Raw genomic sequence first — 21108 nt, 5'->3', positions numbered from 1 at the left:
GTACAAATACTGTATGTGTATCTTAATTTGTCAGAAGCCCGCTATCCTGTTTTGTTCAGCCAATTTATTAGCTAATCTCTAACTGCAGTTCTTAGCAAGGGCTACAAAACCCAGGAACAATACACATTCATGGCTAGATCCAACACTGAAAACTACTTTCAAATCAAAATGAGATCAAGAATCAAGAATCATGTTGGACCAATAATAGATGTTGTGATTCAATTGAAACTTAAACTTAAATGAAAACTTCACTGCATGCGTTGCTTTAGTGATTTGCAGGTCATATTGTAGATTACATATTGTTTCAGTAGAATTCAAATAACTGTATTTCAATTTATTGCAGGTCCCTAACTACATATCATTTAAATTTAATAGTTACAATTTAAAAACATTTAAATAACCTAGACATCTACAAATGTTTAGACATTTAGATGTCTCTTGACCTGCAAATCACCAAATCAGTGCTTACTTGGCAAACAAGCTGATATAGGTTAGCAGTATTATACAAAAAAAAGACTTCTTTGAAACAAGCATTTTCTATCCCCCTCTAACATTTTTTTTTAAATTCTATGCTATGTTTGGAGTTGAAAGTCACACATCAGAGTGGAGTTTCTATTGAACTGCTTTTCTCTCAAACACACATTCAGTAGAGTCGAGTTACACAACTGTTTGCACCTGACGTGGAGCTTTCACTAAGCAGGAATTTGTGTCACAAAAGTAGCAGAGTATCTCAGAATTGATGAGGTTGAGGCATTAGTAGCTGTGGTCTCAACCAATAACAAGACAAAAACAGTCATCCGCAATCATCGCTGAAGGGAATCAATTGCCAAGCCTAACCTCTGTGTGAGAGTACAGTAGGCTGAAAGACTAAGAGGAACCAGAGCAGCCCCACACCTCACTTCAGGAAGCAGACATTTATATTTCATGCTAACCTCCTGAATAATTGAAGGGGTATCTGTTGCTGATGGACTCCTTTCTGTTAAGTGAGGAGAGAGATCAAAACCCTTGAGGCAAACACACACATGCAACCCTCCCCCATCCCTTTCTGATTTCTGAGTCCCGCTCATCACTATTGAAACTACCACACACACAAGCCCTGGCGTCCGCATCAAGTTCAACAGCACCGGTGTTTCTTGTCATGTGCGGCCGAGCATTTTACTTCAAACGAAATAGTACAAGACTATTAATAATGCTGCTTAAAATAAATGCCCCCCTGCTCTTACTTCCCTTTGTCCTCAGCAGCGTGTTTGGCATGTTTATAGAGAGACAGCAGAACAGAAATCAATTCATCCAACCAATACTTATTCTGCCGTGTACTACTCATAAACAGCTACCACACATCATAACTACATTTATGTGGGTAGAAATTGAAGAAATATATCTTGGACAGCTTTTACACTGACTCCCACTGTTAGTATAAACTGCAAGAGGACTAATGTTAAGGACAGACTTAAACAGACAGACAGACAGACAGACAGAGATATATATATCTATATAGATATATAGATATATATAGATATATATGACTGCCTATGTGAAATACACATCACCCATTAGAGGCAGTGACAGAAATGGCACTCAACAACCCTTGTCACCCATAGCAGTTCTGGATCTCTTTAATTACCGCTGGCATATACAGCTTCCATATGCACAAACACACTTCTATGCACACATACACTGGCTTCACACAAAGACAGAGAATACACTATTGTACTACAACAGTGTAATCTTAAGGTACACACACAAGGAGTAATGTATCAGCCTCAGATTAAAAGATGTATTTTTTTTACAGTTGCAGGCTAGAGAACGTAACCCCATGATAGGTGCAATTATCTTCCCAACCTTTGTTTAGGGACATGGGTCAATTTATGTCACTGGGTGAATAGGTAGCCCTCTGATCGATGAGATGCAGACCACCCCAGACTGTGGTAAATTGTTAAATCTGCCAGTAGCCAACCTACCTGTCCAAATAAAATGAATACGATGAGACGAAATAAAAGTGCTGTAACATATGTTTTAAAGGACCTTGTGGTGTGTGTGTGTGTGTGTGTGTGTGTGTGTGTCCTTGCATCTGTACATTTGATATATGACTAGCGTTGGGTAATTATATCTACACCCATATAGTTCTTAATACTGCAAGTCTTGACAGTGACATGCTGCTTTAATTTACAGGAATTGGGAATGGCTATTAGCCTTGCTAACACTAAAGACAACCAGGCATGGATCTGATTTATCATTTTGACCTGGATTTCCTTTCAGACTTTTAGGTTCATGACAAATTGGCTACAGACACTTTCAAATCTAAGCCCTGATAACTGAGATTTGTAACATGTGTAATTGCGTGGTGTCTCTTCCCTCACATACTGTAATTACATTGCCAAAAGGATGTATCAGTGTGCAGTGTTGAAACTTCGTAGCACATTGAGGCATGTTGGTGGTAAACCTAATTTCCTCTGCGAATAACTGTGTGGACCTGCACTTTCTCAATAGTATTTACACTGTCTGGTTATAATAAAAAATCTGCTAACTGATGTGAGAATTAAACAACTGTTATTTGTGTTTTTCTTTTATTTTCCATCTGTTTTAACTCATTTCTACCTTTTTCATTGCTCCTGCCAGCCAAAACACTGAGGTGCATCACACCATAACTCTTTATATTATAAGAAACCACAAAGGAAATTGTCCAATAAACTGATGCAAGGTCCCTAAAGTTCAGGCTGTGTCTATGTAACTGTATAAAATTTCTGGTAATACTGTAATAACACAACACATTTTGCAATAAACAATGATGTAATTTCCCCAGTTGGTCCTATCAACAAGTAAGGGTCTAAACATTTGCCTAACACCCCCAGTCTAATTTTGCCTAAACATAGATGAATGATGCATTTTGGCAGTGTGCTCCGGAGATTCCAAATTTACACTGATGGAGGTGCCATAATTAAAGGTCAAGGTTTCAGAGTCTAAAGGCTATAGCTGCCACACAAACTGTTTGATTGTAATTATACTGGGGAGGAATGATGCATCTTGTTACTGAGTGGCCCAAAGGATTCCTGCATCCATCACTATAGGTAGACATTTTTAATTGAAAGTTAGTTTTTTCTGCACCTGAGGTCATTAAAGCTGCAGGAACTGTGATAAATATGCCTCCACTTAATCCACTTAATGGGGCAATGTCTTGTCTATTTACTGTAGTTTGACACTATATTTTGGTGGCTGTGTTGTTCAGTATAACAGGTATCATGTATGTAAAGATACTGGATGTGTTCTGACTCAAACAAAGCATAATTTCCACTCATGAAAAAAAACATACATGATAGTTAAAAGACGACCCATTTCCTGTCTAGCCATTATCATAGGCAATGTATTTTAGCTATCTCTCTCTGTGACAGGTAGATGACTCTCCTGAATGATCCACTCAATCAAAAAATAAGCTGAGGTTCATTGTTCATACAAGTCAGGAGATGTCTTGGGGAGAGGGCGTCCCCAATTCTCATCAATCACCCCCACGTGCATGTCAGCATTTTTGTAAAAATGTAAAATAAACCACAGGAAGCGAGGAGGAGGTGGTGCAGTTTGTCTAGCAAGAATGTGTGAACTTTAACTGTGTTATTTTTTGTGACTTATGGCACCTTTACATGTAAATGATAAAATCTTGTCATCTGCTAATTGCTTGTTCAATCAACAAAAGGCCAAAAACAGAATAAGAAGAGAGATGTATGATTTTCTATAATTTATTATGTCAAATTACAGTTTCATTTCTAATTAAGACATCTTTTTAAAAAGTTACACAAACAAAAAAAGTCCACTGACAGGCATTTTAATGACATCACCTCTTTTTTTTTTTTCTCTGGACAGCACAGAAGTCTAGGATGATTCCAGGCCAAATTTATCATACTGGGCACTTAAGTTTTTATGGCTCTCTCCTTTTTTCAACTGGGAAATGTCCCTGCTGCCTCTTACTAATATACCCTCGATAAATGTTGTATTGTTTTGTCAAATTTATTAAAACACCAACAAGCCAGAAAACAACACATCTCTTTGATAAACCACAGTAAAAACAAGACTGCAGCTAAACATGCCTTGTGATGACATGAAAACTCTCACAAACTAGTAAGTAAGAGTAATCTATTCACACTAGACTGAACATAACTACTGTGTGTTAGAGCAGAGTCAGAAGGCCTCCTGCACTGTGTAATTGCAAAATCATCAGTCTAAAGGTAGTGGGCATGTGGTTGGAAAGTAGCTGGTTCAAACCCAGACCCTCAGGATAAAATTGGGCAAGAAAGTGAAACAGGAGTGCTTGCCTTGAGTCCTGAGCAGCGCTTCTCATACTACTCTAGGGACCAACATAAAATATTTTGTTTGTTCTGAGCTGCTCCAGGGTGAGATTGTGTAAAGGAGGAAAGACATTTTTTCTTGGTCCTTGGATAAACAAAGATTCAGTCTAAGCAAGTGATTTACTCTCACATTCAATCACAAAATATTTTCTTACTTACACATATACCTGACTTTGTTTTAGCATGTAGACTACGTTTATAATATGCTTGTGTTTCTATGTGCCCACATGCATCACATATAAAGTAACATATATGTAAAGTAAGTAGTAAAGAAAAAAATCATCTTTGTACTTTGTACATATAAAACGTTTGAGAGGACTGTAAGTGTTTCTGTGAGTGTTTCTTTCCCAGTTTACTGCAAATACATGATATCAACTGTATGTGTAGGCTTGCTATATAAGGCATCCTGTGCTCTCATGTGAGAGTAAGGTCATTCTTTCCTTCAGGGCTGAATGCATGTTTTTGTGGCTGTTTGTGTAAGATGTGCACATGGGAATGCATATGTGTACATGCATGTAACATGTGACATGATGCACCAAAATGAGAGCCTGATGTAAGTCGGTTTGTGTGCTTCACTGCAGCCTCCTTTCCTCCACATACATCACCCATGTTGTACTGTGGGGTGTGTGTGTGTGTGTGTGTGTGTGTGTGTGTGTGTGTGTGTGTGTGTGTGTGTAAGGTGTGCACCAAAAGTGTGTGTGCACGCCTGTGGTCATTTTTCAGTGTGTAAGTGACATTGGCCTTGGAACTATTATCTGTGTGCCGTTGGGCAGAGAAAGGGAGGCGGATGTCAGGTGGGGTTCCCATTCATGTCATCAGAGGTGTCACACTGTCGGCCGTGCCTCTGGCCAGCATCACTCAGCACACACACCCTCCCTTGTGTGTGTGTGTGTGTGTGTGTGTTGTGTTACACTGTATGTGCAACAGTTGATTTATGTGATCTCGTGTTGTTTCTCTTCCAGTGAGGTGGGCAGGAGGTCTGACTGAAGTCTAATGACTGTCACATGCTATTATACACACGCACAAACACATACACGCGCACACACACTCAAGCACGCACTGTTTCCTGACAGGTGCTCCAGGCTCTGATGTATTGATCTCAGCAGGGACCTCCACAACTTGTATTAGCTCTGGCCAGTAAAAAGCCCTGGCTGACTCACACTACACTCACAATGAAATAGAACAAACACGCACAAACACTGAAAAAATCACACACACACACATACAGCGCAAACATAATTTTCTTTTCCAATCTATGACTTACCATGTCAGCTACTATTCAAATGCTTTATTTCCTTCGATGAGCACCTAAAGGTAACATGACTAACATGTTATCTAATATATTAATATAGACAGTTTAATTCTGTGTCAATATTTATAATGACCTTGCAATTACAATACAGTTTTAAAGAAACATCTTCTGATGCAAAAATATTAAAGACTTATATATTCCAAAACAAAGCACTTGACACTGTATGCCTCAAAATTAATGTTTCGTGTTATTTTGTTACTATGTTGGCTTACATCCCACTCAGCATACACGTGGAATCCGAGAAATGGACTTTCAGGCGGCTACACATTTTAAATTGCTATGCTTTGCTAGGATTAGCGGTAACCCAAACTATGCTATCTAGCCTAAACCACCTGACTTGTGTATCCTGTCAATCTCAGAAATGAGAACTGATTGAAAACAAATCAATGCGTCTTTAATTGAGATGAAACACCAAGTTTGTTAAATCACAGAGAGTAAAGCGACCCAGAAAGCACATGCAATTACTTTCAACTAATGCAGCATGATTCAACTCTTTTGTTCCCAAAATATTGTATGGTGAGTCCAAGCAGACTCATATATTTATCTCATAACAGTATGTTCCATTTTTCCGGGAGTATTTGGTGGTCAGGCAAATATGAAAGGACTGACTCTTGAATGAGTAGATATACACATGCACAACATTCATTTTAGGGTCAAGCGTTCCTATATCTTCTCCTCTATTTCTTTTTTATTATAAGTTATTTTCTTCTCTTTTCCCCTTTCTCTCTCTCCCCATGCATCTTTCCCTTACCATTCCTCGCCTAATGCCTGTATCGATGGGTTTGCGCATCATTGGACGAGTATGGACGATTGCCCTCTGATTGATTTCTGTCATATAGCCTCTCAGCACTGGGAGGCTGTTCAGTGACGATAAATGATGTTGGCAAAACAAAAGCAAATAAACCTCTTCTATCTATCACTCCCTCTCTGTCCCACCTCATCTCTGCCATCTGCATCTCTCTGACACTGTCTACCTCCCCACCCCTCTTCCTGCCTTCCTGTCTCTCCCATCTTCTGTTTCCTTCTCAGACTGAGGCTTCTGCTTGCTCTATCTCCATTAGTCCCTTTCCGGTTTATCCTCTCTAGTTTTCTGATCTTCGTATTTGCTCAGTTTTGACAAGTCAACAAGCCCAAAGGGTTGTATGGCTCAGATTCCTGCACTGTTTCTCAACCTTTCTGATAAAGTTAGAATTGAATTTGTACTGAACAGATAACAGATAAGAGCATTTATGATTTCTGGTAATACTGCAAATTAGCATGGAAATCTAACAATATGGCCAGCTCTAAATGAAAAAGAAAACATGAGCTCACTGATTAGACATCATTTAAATCCAGTTGTTAGTTCTGACAGTGATTATCATCTGATATAAGCAAAATAATGAAGGAGCTATATATGCACTCAGAGACTTGTTACATACCATCAAACCTTATTTTATAATGACGTGTTGCAATTTACTTTTTTTATGTATCCACCTCCCCTCAACCTGCCTCTTCTCATTCAATTATGTAATACCAGCATTTTAAATAAAACCTTCAGAAATGGTCGTTAATCTTTTGTGATGGATGTCTCTCTATATGAAAGTCGGTGTTGGAAAATGGAAAAAGCATCAGATAATGACAAAGGCCCTCATGAGGCTCAGGGAGTGACTCTGTAACCTGGTTGTGTTAATGATAATTGTAAACTTTGCAATTTTTTCTACAATTAACACTCATTGTTGGTATATGCAATGCTTCCTGAACTGTACTGTAGATACATTTTTTAAATGTGAAGCCGCTCACAGAACAGAAGGTTGTAACTCACTTACAAAGTCACTCATTTATGTTCAGAAGGCTTAACGTGAGGGGTCTGTCCAGTTATTGTGAGATAATTTCAACATACAGTATGCCAAACTTGCCCAGCAGATCTAAATCAGGCTTGTAGGCAAATAAAGTAAAAGCTGCTGTAGTTTTAACACTCACATCACTTATTAGCTATGGGTGTTGCAGCTCTTACTTTTTTAAAAGGTTGTTAAATGTTTTTTCTTTGTGTGTGTTTTGGAGGTTTTCTAACACTTGTACAGTACCACCTTATAAGAATAAATGCAAGATTTAACATCACTCTGTCCACCAGTGGATTATTGAAAAATACCTGCAGTAAAATAATAAATGTTTCTTGAAGATTTTGTGAATAAATGTATCATTCATATCCCTCTGTAAACAATTATGACTCTGGACTAACAGGCATCGGACTATAAGACAAGAGATCCAAAATGTTAGCCTTAATGTCTGTGACTGCCTGTCAGCTAACCCAAATGGCTGCGTTTGTGCAGAAATGTTAATTGTCTGTACAAAAAGTCGCCTGTCCAGGGCTATTCAATCAATGCACAAAACATGTATCCAAATTATTTCTATAGTCCATGTTTACCCATGTTTTCAGACTGAAGTTGACTGGGCCTGGTTTGGATGCTTCATATCAACAATACTGCATGTCCGTGTTTATTCTCTTTTCTGAGGCACTCTCCACTGGTCGGGAATGGATCAGACAATGGTGCATAAGGTCTTTGTAAAAAGAAGCAATTACAACATAATACCCCAAGGATAAAATATAAGCCTCAAGCCTTTCTAAATAAGCCTCAGTTTCAATACTGCGAGTCTCAAATCGTACATACAGATTTTGCTGTACTTTACAAGCAGAAGACTAGTAGCTTTGATCGATTACCATACTATAATTTAAAACTGAATTACTGATGGCCCTTGTATGCTTTTACTACAATCCCAAGGAAAGTTGAGCTTACATGAGTGTTCAGTCTACCCGAACAAAAACAAGGTGATAGACAGAAAGAAAGAGTTTGTTCCCCCTTTGCGCATCAGACCAATGTGTACCATACAGAATCAATCAGAACAGAGGGAAAATGAGACGCTGTGATTTTCTGGGCATATGAGTCTATTTTCTGGTTCAGGGCTGATATCACTGCAATAAAATAGATTTTATTTTTGTTCAAAAGCTCAGACAAATGCTCTTTGGGTCCATAAAGTCAGTCTTCTTTTCGTTGTTAGCAGAGCAGCACCCAGGCTCAACCCGATGTCATTACAGGTTAAATGTAACAAACATATGATAATGAGTTGTTTTGTCAAATGTCCGCCTCCATTTAGAGGTCAAAAGAACAGCAAATAAAGTTGGCAGTGAATCAGCGCCTTGCCCAAGGACACTTCAGCATGACATATGCTGGTTAAGTAAGGAGTGTGAACCTGCAGGAGATTTCTTTAAATCTCAGCTGTCTGGTTTTTAGCTGTGGGACTAAGCTTGGTTGGTCAGATATTGATTAAACTGTCTCTGGCCCTGGGAATGAGTTCTGGACAAAGATGTCAGCCGTCAAATGAAAGTTCAGCATATTTGAAATGCAAGAGGCGTGTATTCCTAACAAGATTGTTGGTTCAAGCTATATTTGCAAGGTTGGCATAACAGATAACAAGAAGGAAGTATTTCCCATCCCTCCCTCCTCTTCTCTCTCTTCTTTCCCCCGTCTTTTTCTTGAATGCAACGTAATTAGTCCCTTGCAAGGCAGCGTGAAATGATGTGTTTAACTGTTCAGCTTCTTGAAACCAGACACTTTTATTTATGCTAGCCTTTTCTCACCCCTGAATTTAAGGACCGTATGCCTTGGTGAGTGTGTTTCTGTACTCACACTTGTTTTGTTTTGTGTGTCTGCTGAGAAAAAATGCCTCTCTTCCCTACAAGCAGGTGTTACAATTCGCTTCAAAGAGTGACACTACACGGTGACAGGAGTTTCCATTTCTAGCAACACATTTCTTTCCCTCTTACCCTCTTTCTATCCCTCATTGTTTCTCACTCTATTGATTTCCTGCACTCTTCCACCCCTAGAGTCTGTACTGTAAATCTTCCTGTATCTAAAATATATGTATAAAAATGTGTATTAACACATGCCAATGCATGTATTATTCACCATATGGTACAGAAGCACACTGGCAAGCTTTTTCCTTCAGAATCAGAATCAGAATCAGAAGGAGCTTTATTGCCAAATAGTGTTTAGCACATACGAGGAACGTGTTTTGGTGATAAGGTCCTACACGTACACAAACATATAATATAACAATATGAAAATATACAACAAAGATTAACAATTAACAACAAATGTGTGCAATATGCCAGGTTTGTGCATGATATGAAATGAAATAGTGTTTACATGTATTATTTGCAAGGGGGGAGTGTCAGTACTTGTTGATGAAGCTAGCTGCAGATGGGAAGGAGCTGTTTTTGTGGCGAGAGGTTTTGGTCCTGATGAACCGCAGCCTCCTGCCAAAAGTCTGAAACAGTTTGTGTCCAGGGTGGGAGGAGTCAGCTGCAGTCTTTCCTGCTCGCCTCAGAGTCCTTGAGGCATACAGCTCCTGAAGTGATGGAAGATTGCAGCCAATCACCTTCTCTGCAGAGCAAATGATACGCTGCAGTCCACCCTTGTCCCTGGCAGTGGCAGCAGATGGTGATGGAGGAGGTGAGGATGGACTCAATGATGGCGGTGTAGAAGTGCACCATCATTGTCTTTGGTAGGCTGAACTTCTTCAGCTGCCTCAGGAAGTACATCCTCTGCTGGGCCTTTTTGTTGAGGGAGATGATGTTCAGCTCCCACTTGAGGTCCTGGGAGATGATTGTGCCCAGGAAGCAGAAGGAGTACACAGTGGCGACGGGGGAGTCACACAGGATGATGGGGGAGTTTGGGGCTGGGCTCTTTCTGAAGTCTACGACCATCTCCACTGTGTTCAGAGCGTTGACCTCCAGACTTTTCTGGCCGCACCAGGTCACCAGATGGTCAATCTCCCACCTGTAGGCAGACTCATCCCCACCGAAGATGAGCCCAATGAGGGTGGTGTCATCAGCAAACTTCAGAAGCTTGACGGACTGGTGACTGGAGGTGCAGCTGTTGGTATAAAAGAAGAATAGCAGAGGGGAAAGAACGCAGCCTTGAGGGGAACAAGCTGATGGTCTTGTCTGTCAGGACATTACAAGAAGTAATTTGACAAATTGGCACAACTTCCGAGAACAACTTAAATGTGTACAAGATACTATAGGGAGGTGTAAAACTGAGGGATGCAATAAACAGCAAGAAAAAATAGATATAGAAAGTATATGGTGGGAAGTTAGTTTGAACATGGTGGAAGATGACCAATTAATGTCTGACATAGACCAGCAATGCCCTGTCCTCACATGCACTAAAATTAATTGTAACAATGGGGACTTGCTATGTTTGAAACACTTCAGAGTAGCTGTGCTGATGCAGGCGCAGTGAAACTTTCCTCTTGAAGACCAGGCCTACTGATTACTAATCAAGCCTCCTCTCCAAATGTTCAAAAACTTCCCATTTTAAACTTCTTCTTTTTTTACAGGCACCAGCCTCTGTTAGCATTCATTAATATTATCACTTTCAAACCTCCAAATCCAGACTGCTTTTTTAAACATTCATCATGATGCAAATTAATGATCCTGCACTAAGAAACCACCAACAAGGGTCTGTCTCTCGCAGCTCAAACTGAGCGCCAAGCCATCAGTGCTCACACACGCTGTTACTGTTTATATTTTCATTTAATTAGCCAATTATTAATGAATGAAAGGGGAAATTGTAACATTTCTTCCATAAGTTGTAGAGATTAATTAGTAGCTTCAGGCATACTTGTTTTTTGGTCATTCACAATATATACCAGTCATACAGAGTGATGTCACAGCCACTTAGACTTATTACATGCTTACTGAAGGGAAGTATTACTCCCACATAGTCAGCTTAGGGGGTCTATTATGTTATCTCCATGTCACATTCTATTCACAGCTATCCATCAATCCACAGAGCCACATCTACTGATTCTCCTTTATTACTTTACATTTGACCATTGATTTATCATCCATCTACCCATCCCTTCTTTCATAGAGTAGTTCTATATATACAGTGCATTTGTATGTTTTTAAATTGGGACAGAAAACATCAATGCTTCTTTCAACATGTCTAAAAATAGTACATATTGACACAACATTGATGCAAAGGGTAAAAATGTCCCTCAGAAATGCTGGTAAAATTAAAAATGGGGGGTGACAGAAATCTAGTCTGTAAATGCCAGTAATAGTTCAATTCAATTGTATTTATATAGCGCCAAATCACAACAACAGTTATCTCACAGTGCTTTTCATAAAAGAGCAGGTCTAGACCGTACTCTGTGTGTGATTTACAGAAGCCCAACAATTCCCACCAAGAGCAAGCACTAGGCGACAGAGGCAAGGAAAAACTTCCTTTTAAGAGGCAGAAACCTCGAGCAGAACCATGGCTCAGGGTGGGCGGCCATCTGCCTCGACCGGTTGGGGGTGAAGGAGAGAGAGAGGGGGCGAGAGAGAGAGAGAGGGCAAGAGAGGAACAGAAAGAAAGAGAGAGAGGGATTGAAGGAGAGAGAGAGGGGAGGGAGGCAGCCTACACAATATACACACAGAGGTACAGACAATAACAGTAGTAATAGTAGCAGTTTACCTGCAGATGGAGATTTCGTTTAAATAATGTGCTTTGGACAGTTTCTTTGTACTGATATTTCTTTAAATATTCATGTGACAATGTCCCCAGTGGACTAACATGGTTGATTAATGGAAGCCTATGATAAGGTGCAGCGAGTGCTTTTGATCTGAAAGCAACTGAGCATGCAGCCTGATAGAGGAGAAAATGTTGGCATCATGCAGCCGGCATTGGAACGAAATACCGACCACACATACAGTTGAGTGCTGCGTTAACAGTAAATAAAACAACTAAAATCTACAGCCGATGGGCAGATGGTGTGCAGGTTAATGAGAGGCCTGTTTATCCAAATTTATAACACTTCAGAAGAAGTCACAGGGACAACAGGAAACAAAGAGGTTGGGTAAAATTTAAAGTAAGTAAAATAAGTTTAAGAGCTTACACACTGTGAACATTTGTACAATGTGTGATGACACGTGTACACACAACAGTCATGTATACAGGACATTTACGTTACATTTGTGGTAATAAAAGTGCACAATGCATATTGCTCCTGACAAACAGAAATGCTCCGGCACCGTGTCCACTGAATTATCTATGATGTCAGCACCAGCAAACAGGCTGTAATCAGCAAACAATTGGATGAGCATTATCACTGCCCAGCAGAGCACTCACCAGCCACTATCTCTGTCCCTAAGTCATGCATGTTCACTCATAATTCATCTGTTACACACAAACACACATACGCATTTGGGAAGGTTACTGTCAAAATGTAATGGCTTACAGATTACTGAATTTATATACTGAGAATTGAATACTGAGTTTCCTCATGACTAGTAATCCCAACACTATGCTGACTCTGTGATGGTTGCACTTACATCTGGATGACTCTGGAATCTGAGGTTAATTTGCGCTTCATTTCATTTTAATTCCACCATTATCATCATTTGCAAAAATGGCCATCCATCTTTCATCTTTTAAAGATGACTTTGTTCATTTTTTTCATCATTAGCAAAATCGAACAGTCTCATTTTCTCTTCTTTTCTTTTCCCCTCCGGTTATCAGTCTTCTTTTTGCTCAGTTTCCATCCACTTGCTTCATCCGTTCTCAATCAATCTCTGCTCTTTGTCTCCCCAATCTGTCATCTGACTCCTTTTAGCCCCATCTACCAACATAGTGGAGTGCCTTAACAGACTCTATGTCTGTCTCTTTTTCTCACTCTTTCTTTGATCAGGTATAAGTCTAGCTGTCCTTTCTAGCTTTACCCTCGAAACTGATGACCCATAAACCAATATACAATATACTGTGCGTGTGATGCAGCTACATACAGCACTAACCTACCTAGCTACCTGTCGGAAGCTCCGTCTTAAACTGGACTCTTATCCAGTTTTAATCCACACTTTTACGTTACATTTTTTATATCCTTTTTATTTAACTTACTAACTAAGTTTTTAACTTGAGTTTTACGTGGTTTAAGGATTTTAGTCATCTGACATGGATTTTAAGCTAGATGACCGTAAAAACGCTATCAACGCCACTGATCACAAAAAAGCTCCGGCAACTAACGTTATGCTAGCCGAGATAACTCTGCCCCATGAGGACTGCACACTCCTTAAGAAAGCGAACAAAAAGGTTGCTGACCTTATAGAAGACATCCGACGACTTTCAGAGGAAAGCTCCGTCTTAAACTGGACTCTTCAGTGGCTTCAGTAAGCCAAACAGATTGTTTCTCTTAGCGCAACCGCTAACATCCAGGACACCGTGCTATGGGACCCCTCTATCCCTCCAAGGCTTTCTTCCTGCTCGACACCGAAGCATCAGTCAACCTGGGCTGAAGTGGTCCGTGGCTGCAAGAGAGGCTCGGATGGGGCTGCCTCTCCTCCGCACATCGGCCTCTCCAACCACTATGCAGCCTTGTCTAACGACACTCCGGTCCATCCAGCGGCTGGGCCGCCGGTCTGCCGCTGGGCCTGATCGGCGGCCGTCATCCCGGTCAAAAACCTCCGCTTCCCGACGTAGGATCCTGAAGGAGGCTGTGCTCAGGCGCTCCGGAGGCCGTTTCTACCCTGCACCATCGGGTAGCCCTTCTTTCAGGTCTGTTACTGCTACTCCAACACAACACTCGGTAGCTCACACACTCCATCCTCAGTCTGCACGCAGGGTTGAAGCAGATTCTGCTCAGTCCTGCTCTGGAACCCCAGATCCGGCATCTCCTCGTCCCCTTTTCTCCCCAACCACACTAATAATTGGTGACTCCATAACCAGAAACATTAGTTTCTTTAACGCTACCACTCACTGCTTCCCCGGTGCCACCACGGCTGACATTTTAAAAAAACTCCAGGACCTAATGCCATCGCTCCTGTCCTCCATCACAAGAGTGATAGTCCATGTGGGAACAAATGACACAGCTCTTCAGCAGTCTGAGCTGACAAAATCAGATTTTAACCGTCTTTTTAACTTTTTAAAGCAGTGTGCATTTTTATCTCTGGTCCCATTCCCACAGTTGGTTGCGGTGCTGGCCGCTTCAGTAGACTCATTGGCCTCCACGACTGGCTCCAGTCTGCCTGCAGGGCTCATGGTGTGTGTTATGTCGATAACTTTAATATTTTTTGGCAAAGAATGTCTCTTTTTAAGACAGACGGACTTCACCCAAACAAATGGAGCTCAGAAATGTTAGCTGCTCACATACAGCATTAAATATGGCCACTTCTTTTAACTTCAAACAACATGTCAAAGGGCAAACACATAACCGTGGTCATACACTGGACTTGGTTTTTACCCTGGGTGTCAGCATTTCCTCGATGGAATTAGTGGACATGATCATATCTGACCACAGATGTATTGTTTTTAGCTGCGATTGGCCTGTTACTCATGCCGCCTCACCAAGCTCCGTGTGTTCTTGCATCTTTAATGAACAAAGTGTTTCAAAGTTTTGCACATTCTTTCAGAGCCAAAGCCAACACCTGTCTGATTCCAACACCAACAATCTGGTCGATCACTTCAATCATATCTGCTTGTCGTCACTAAATATTACTGCTCCTCTAAAGGTTAGGCCTACGTCTAAAGCTAGTAAGCAACCCTGGATAAATGACAGCATTCGCAGCCTAAAAAGGGATGCAGGAAAGAAGAGCGCAGATGGAAAAAAGTCTCCAAGTCCATGTGCTCAGTCCTGGTACTCATGGACCTTAGCGCTGCTTTTGACACCACTGATCACAACATCATGTTAGACAGACTGAGGCACTGGGTGGGGATCTCTGGTACTGCCCTAGAATGGTTTTCATCCTACCTGTCAATTAGGAAGTTTTGCGTGTCTGTAAACAACTATGTCTCTTCGTTCTGTCCCATTTTGTTTTCCTTGTATCTGCTTCCCCTTGGACATATTATCCATAAACATGGTATTTCTTTTCATATTTATCCTGATGACACACAAATGTACTTGCCCGTCAGATCCACAGACCCTGGAATACTGAGTTCACTTAACAACTGCCTTTGTGAAGTTAAAAAATGGATGTCAAATAATTTCCTCAAGCTGAACTCAGACAAAACAGAAATCCTGGTCATGGGGTCTCAGCAGATGGCAAAACAAATACTGCCATCTGCTGGTTCCCTAGTAAATCACATTAAGCCTGTTGCAAAGAACCTTGGTGTTTGGTTGAAGGGAATTTAAATTTCAAGTAGCACACCACAAAGCTTGTTCAATCATGTTTTTATCAACTTAGAAATATAGCAAAAATTCGATCTATGTTAACTTTTAAGGACACCGAGACCATTTTACACGCCTTCATCTCATCACGCCTGGATTATTGCAACAGCCTTTTCACTTGTTTAACCCAAAAATCTATTGATCGACTCCAGACTGTCCAGAACTCAGCTGCCAGGCTTTTAACCAGAACAAAGAAATATGACCACATTACTCCTGTGTTAGCTTCATTACACTGGCTCCCAGTATGGTTTAATTTTTATTGATCACTTTTAAAGCTCTTCATGGCCTCTCGCCTTGTTATATTTCTGACCTTTTAGTCCCATACGCACCAGCACGTACCTTGTGATCCTCGGGCAGAGGTCTGTTGTCTGTTCCAGAGTCTCGACTAAAAACTAGGAAATCAGGTCGGCTGAGTCAGTGAACTCTTTTAAGTCCCTTCTTAAAACATACTTTTATAGGATCTTATTTGACTTTATTTTATCCCTTTTATTTTATTCTATTTTACTTATTTTATATGTATCTTAAACGTATATTTTGGTCTTTTCAATGTTTTCTTGCTTGTATTGTTGTCTTTTGGGTATTGTATTGTTGTCTGTGCACTTGTTGAAGCACTTTGTAACTTGTTTTTGAAAAGTGCTCTATAAATAAAGATTATTATTATTATTATACTTCAGTTTATAAAACATTTATGCCTCCTCCTGTGCTTTGTATGGCCATGTATCAGTTACACCCACTTAGTAGCAGATAAGACCTTTTTTTGCCTGCAAGCACTAAAGGATTTGAATTCAACAGTGTGCATGTTCAATGAGAGTCACTGCTTCCACTTCTCACATTCAGACATTTTCATCAAAAAGACTGCCACTGACTGCTGATGTTTTTGTTTATTGTCATTCTCAGGAGACTAAAGACACTGTGGTGCAGAAAAGTCCCAGGTTGCTGGCTGTTTCTGAGCGGTAATGATAATACCATGCCCAGTTAATTAAGTCACACATCTTGTCTGTTGTAATGCAACTGAAACTCTAAACACTGCTTGGCTGAGCTGTTTGTAAGTACAAGGAGGTGTAACAAAGTGGTCACTTGGTGTATTATATACATACTCATGCAGAAATGTATTTTCACTACAACTTATAACTCGATGTGATCAGTTAAATACCCGAAAAGCGTGTATTTACTTATTGAAATAATGGATAATGATAAAGGATAAACTTGTTTTCACCTGTAAGAAAAATTATAAAATATTAAATATCTTTCTTAAACCTGGCATATTTGTCGCATTAATACAGGGAAAGCTACATTGTATAGGAATATGACAAATGTACTATTGTTATGCTGCCTATTTTGGAGACAGCTCTACAGGAGTTCATGGACAGCCAACCACAGTGTGTGACCACTTGAATTTAACAATTCATGGGGCTGCCACTGATTTCCCATGAGGAGAGGAATCTCAAGTCCTTGGGCAGCAATTGTGTTGTCCATTTTGTGACCTGGATGCCTGCGTGTGCATGACTGAGGCAACTGCGAGGAGCGGTGGACCGTCAGAAACAATCTAGACTGGCATCTGAAATATCACAGAATCAGAAAAGAATCAGTTCAGAAAACAAACTGCAAAGAGGCTTGTACCACACCTCTGAATCACAAAATTCAAAGACCAAATAATAGTTTAAAACAAGCATGGGCAATTCTTGATTCAGACAGAATCAATGCGGATGTCCAGGATGAATGGTTGGAGTGATGAAAGGATTGACTGTAAAGTAGAGGAATCAAAAGATTAAGAAAGGCTGTTGTTGGCTCTGAAAGGTATACAGACTGAAAGGCGTCAAATCAATACAACCTTATCATGGTGTTAAATCCTCTTACATCCTGGCAGGACTGTCTGTACTTGGCCTCTCTATGTCGGATTCCATCACTCTCTCTTTTTTACTTGATCTGTTATACTCTTTTAAAGTGGGGAGCCACATCGTCCAGAATTGTTTTTCTTTATTGAGAGGAAAAGCTGAGAGAGGAAACAGATGCGATGAGCTCTGGAGAGATTTGGTCTGAGGCCAGCAAGGATAATTTCCAATTTAGGCATTTAGGCAGGGTTTTACCATTACACCATCTTTTGGTATTGTGAATCTCTTAATGCTTTCTCTCCGTGCAGGTGGCTGTGAGAGTGCGTGCTTATGAGAGTTTAACATCTCATCCCCATGAACTCTGCGAAAACAAAACACTACGTGAACCTGAGAACTGCTTTTCCCTCTTTACACTCCACTCCAAGCAGCTACTTCTTGTTAAGTGCCTCAGTCTAGAGCATCATCTGTAAATGGCTCATCACAGTTGTCCCATTTTACGTGCAGTGGTCCCTGCAGGGAGGATTTAAAGAAAACAGCACAGGACAGGCTGTGCATGAAAAAGCATGGTTGGTGAACCGAAAGGAAAAGGATATTCCCCAAAGGGAATTGACATTCTTTAACCTAACCTACTGTAATTCTCTATATGTTGATGCTCTCTCTTTCTCTCTCTCTCTCTAGCACATTTTGCAGCCTCTTCTAATGTTCTTATTTATGTGTTTTATTTTTCCTGCTTCCCTGCCAGTTCTCCATTGTATTGCCCATTTGTAGGCGTTTTGTTAAAACTAGAGACGTTATTTTTCCCACCGTGTTTTCTCACCACTGATTCTCCTCACGATGTCAGACAAATGGGAGAGAAATGAAGGGAAAATGACAAAGAAGCAGCATCATGCACGTGGTCTCACTTGGTGCAAATTGCGAACAAATGGGCGTAAATTATTATTACAAACATCATCAGGGGATACAGGCCAAATCTGATGGTGTTAATGTCAGTGAGGGCAATGACAAGACTGGACTGCTGGTTACCATGTCAGTTCAAAGGCTGTGTAGCCTTGAAGACAACAGCTTTGAAATAGAGTTGGAACAGGATCGGTTTTGGAGAACCACAAGTAACGAACAGCTTCCCAGGGGCCTCATTAGGGACTGTGCATGATGGGTAGATGGAGGAAGTGGGGCATAGCTACCAAACACACAGACACAAAATCAGACATGTTCTCACACATATGCTGTTTCTTTCTGTCTTGCCCACATGCATTCACATATGCAGAACCATAGCAGGGTGTGAGAGAGCCTTTTAGCATGACAGAGTGCAAAAGCAATTGGCACTAAAGTGATGTGTCAGGACCACTGTGTACACCAAGCATCATGCAAATGGCAGAAATAAGTTCAGACAGATGAAAAGAAAACAATTTGATATTGTCACTTGAAATTTCTTTAATGTAATAGCCAAAGGAGCTAGTTTAAATACCAGTGTTTGTTTGTTGCAGTGTTGTTATTTTATCAGTTAAGTAATTATTTTCATGTTTTTTTGTGTGTGTTCATGGGCATTAGTCCTAGTGTATATGTGTGTGTGTGTGTGTGTGTGTGTGTGTTTGTGTTGGGTCATTAGCTACAACAGCTTTGGCTCATTGTGACTTTTAGAGCATCTCAGAGTTCTCACGCTAAGTGTCATTAAGCCACTCGTCTTTTCACGCAGCTGGTGAGCCTGAGTGTGTACATCTCAATGTGCACGTGTGTGTATGTGCATATACTGGGAAGAGGCTGCTTTCCGACACCCTACATTTAGCTCTTGTACAGCTCACTGACAAAGCTCCATATGGTGTCTCTCAGTTTCTACCTCATACACCCATCACAATGTGTGATTTATGCCTTTTTAATAGGTGGGCACCCATACACTGAGAGAGAGGAAAGAGAGAGAGAGAGGACACACAACTTATTAATGATGCAGTAAAAAATACAAAATTTCCCCCCAAAATAGCTATTTTTGGAGGTGTTGGTGACTCAAAAGAGACAAACGACCACATGTATATCCTAGACTGTCACAGCTGGTGAATCAAGTAAGTAAGCAAATACTTGCTTTCCTTTATACTGAGGAAAAAAAGTTATATTTCTAATATATAACATGGAGTTATGTTGGCTCATCAAGCTGAAGCATGAGTGTACAGGGCCATTTGCTCACGATGTCAAAGATTAAATCCAACCCACATAATCATCTGCTCTCCCTCACATACAGTATTATCCCTGTCAGTCTTCACTTTCAGATATACTACCTAAAAAACTGATACTGTAGGAATTAGGTTGGAAAAACGATAGAGCCGCCAGAGCCAGGAGTGTTTCTGCTGGCCGGGCGTTTCTGATTACTGTGCAAAAACACACTAACTCACTCACTGATTTTTGTAAAACTGAATCATTTTTTATGGAGTGTTCCCTCTGATGCCCTCCAGCAGCTCTGCCTGAACTTTTTGTGACTTACAGAGTTTCCTTACTTGTTGCTAAAGTAACAGCTAACTGCTGCTAACTGTAGCTGCAGTTTGCTAGTTCAGTTGGCCATACACCTAGAGATCCTATTAGCTGACTCTGGCCGGACTGGGAGCTTAAAGCACTGGGGGAGTGTTTTTACACCTCTAGCACAAAAGCTTTGTTTCGCTGGGAGGAGACGGTTATCATGGCGGGGGGGCGACCCGAATCTCTAATTTATTAATACTACGTGCTAACTTAATAATCAATAATCCTAACCATCCATACAGAGCGAGTTAAACATATTGAAAGTTTGCTTTAGCAATACAACAACCTTTTTTAACATGCCGCCCCATCTAGGCTGTGATTGGTCAGTTCATGAAGAGTGGCATTGATAAGCAACTTTATGCATACGTTTGGATAACAAAAGCACCCGATCTTCTCCCTACTCAATCTCCGCCGCTGGAGCGGGCACACAAGAGTACCGGCAGCTTTTGAGCCCCATTACACCAAAGAGTAAAATGTAATAGTGCCAGTACTGGTCAAAGCAATGCAAAAATGCACAATACTAACTGAAGAAATCAAAAGTCATATCCTTTCTGACCTTTTGGCCAATTTAGAAATCCCGGCCGGATGCATTTTTTAACTTCCAAAACAGTACATGTCCATGAAAAAGAGAACGTATTGACCCTACCTAATGCGTAAGTTAAGTTACATCAGTCCTAGCTAATGTCAGCTGCATACAGCTACTGACGTTAAAGCTGTGCACCGTGGTACCAATCCCTCATTTGGCTGAGAGAGCTAGCCTAGAGATGTGACAGCAGAAAGTGGAGACCAAATTATGCACCTCCACTTCCATAAAAAATGTACATATTAAATAGGTGGCTCTGTATGGCCATAGGCACATGGCACGTTACTTTAAGAGTGCTAATTTTGAGTATGAATACACAGTTGCAGATAAAATATCAAGGAAGACAAGAGTCAAACA

At 40.6% G+C, this 21108-nt stretch overlaps 1 protein-coding gene across 1 annotated transcript in view; it reads right to left on the bottom strand.

Moving 5' to 3' along the window:
- kctd16b (potassium channel tetramerization domain containing 16b) overlaps nt 1-21108 on the bottom strand; it is an 84588-nt gene that overhangs the window by 6390 nt on the left and 57090 nt on the right. The window lies entirely within an intron of this gene.

Source organism: Micropterus salmoides, unplaced genomic scaffold, assembly GCF_014851395.1.
Source record: "Micropterus salmoides isolate LMB-PRFRI ecotype aquatic unplaced genomic scaffold, ASM1485139v1 Ms_hic_scaffold_9, whole genome shotgun sequence".
Lineage (NCBI taxonomy): Eukaryota > Metazoa > Chordata > Actinopteri > Centrarchiformes > Centrarchidae > Micropterus > Micropterus salmoides.
The sequence above is the reverse complement of the archived record's forward strand: the minus strand, read 5'-3'. Positions and strand labels throughout refer to the sequence as shown.